Source organism: Mustela erminea, chromosome 13 (genome assembly GCF_009829155.1).
Source record: "Mustela erminea isolate mMusErm1 chromosome 13, mMusErm1.Pri, whole genome shotgun sequence".
In the NCBI taxonomy this organism is placed as follows: Eukaryota; Metazoa; Chordata; class Mammalia; order Carnivora; family Mustelidae; genus Mustela; species Mustela erminea.
Genome location: NC_045626.1, coordinates 39,355,092 through 39,356,009, shown reverse-complemented (window position 1 = coordinate 39,356,009; position 918 = coordinate 39,355,092).

Here is a 918-nt window from a genome sequence, read left to right as displayed (position 1 = left end):
GGTTTACTCTGTTCTTTTTCTCTTGAGTTGATTTCGTAACTCATTTGGTTTCAATCCTTTTTTTTTTTTTAATATCAAATAAATCTAGAGGTTCAAAATTTCACACTAAGATCAACTTTGACTTCATCCCATAAATTTTAACATACGTACTTAATCATTTGGTTCTAAATATTTTGTAAGTTCTATTGTGGGTCTCTAACAGATGGCTTATTAAGAATATGTGTAAAGCTTTCTAGGGGCACCTGGGTGGCTCAGTCAGTTAAGTGTCTGCCTTCAGCTTGGGTCATTATCCAAGAGTCCCGGGATTGGTTCCCACATCAGTCTCCCTGCTCACTGGGGAGTCTTCTTCTCCCTCTGCCCTTCACCCAGCTTGTGCTCCCTCTCCCTCGCTTGCTCTTTCTCTCAAATAAATAAAATAAAAATAAAAGAATATACTTAAAGCTTTCTAAATATCTGGAGGTTTTTGTTTTTTAAATATTTCATTATTTATTTAACATTTCATTAATTTTTTAAAGTAATCTCTACCCCCAAAATGGAGCTCAAACTCATGACCTCAGGATCAGACATTGCATGCTTTACTGACTGAGCCAGTTAGGTGCCCCAAGGAGATTCTGACTCTTGATTTCGGCTCAGGTTGTGATCTCAGGGTTTTGAGATCAAGCCTCAGGTCAGGCTCTGGGCTGGGTGAGGAACCTGCTTAAGATTCTCTCTCTCCCTCTCCCTCTGCCAGTCCCACCTTCCCTACTTCTATCCTCTTCACCCCTACCCCAGCTAAGGCACATAGGCTCTCTCTTAAAAACAACAACAAAAATACCCTAGTTTCTCTTCAGATCGCATAAATCTTTTGCCTTTTTTAAAAAACAACAACAAAAAAGCATCTTAAAAAAATGTATTGGGCTTCTTTGTGACCCACTTGTG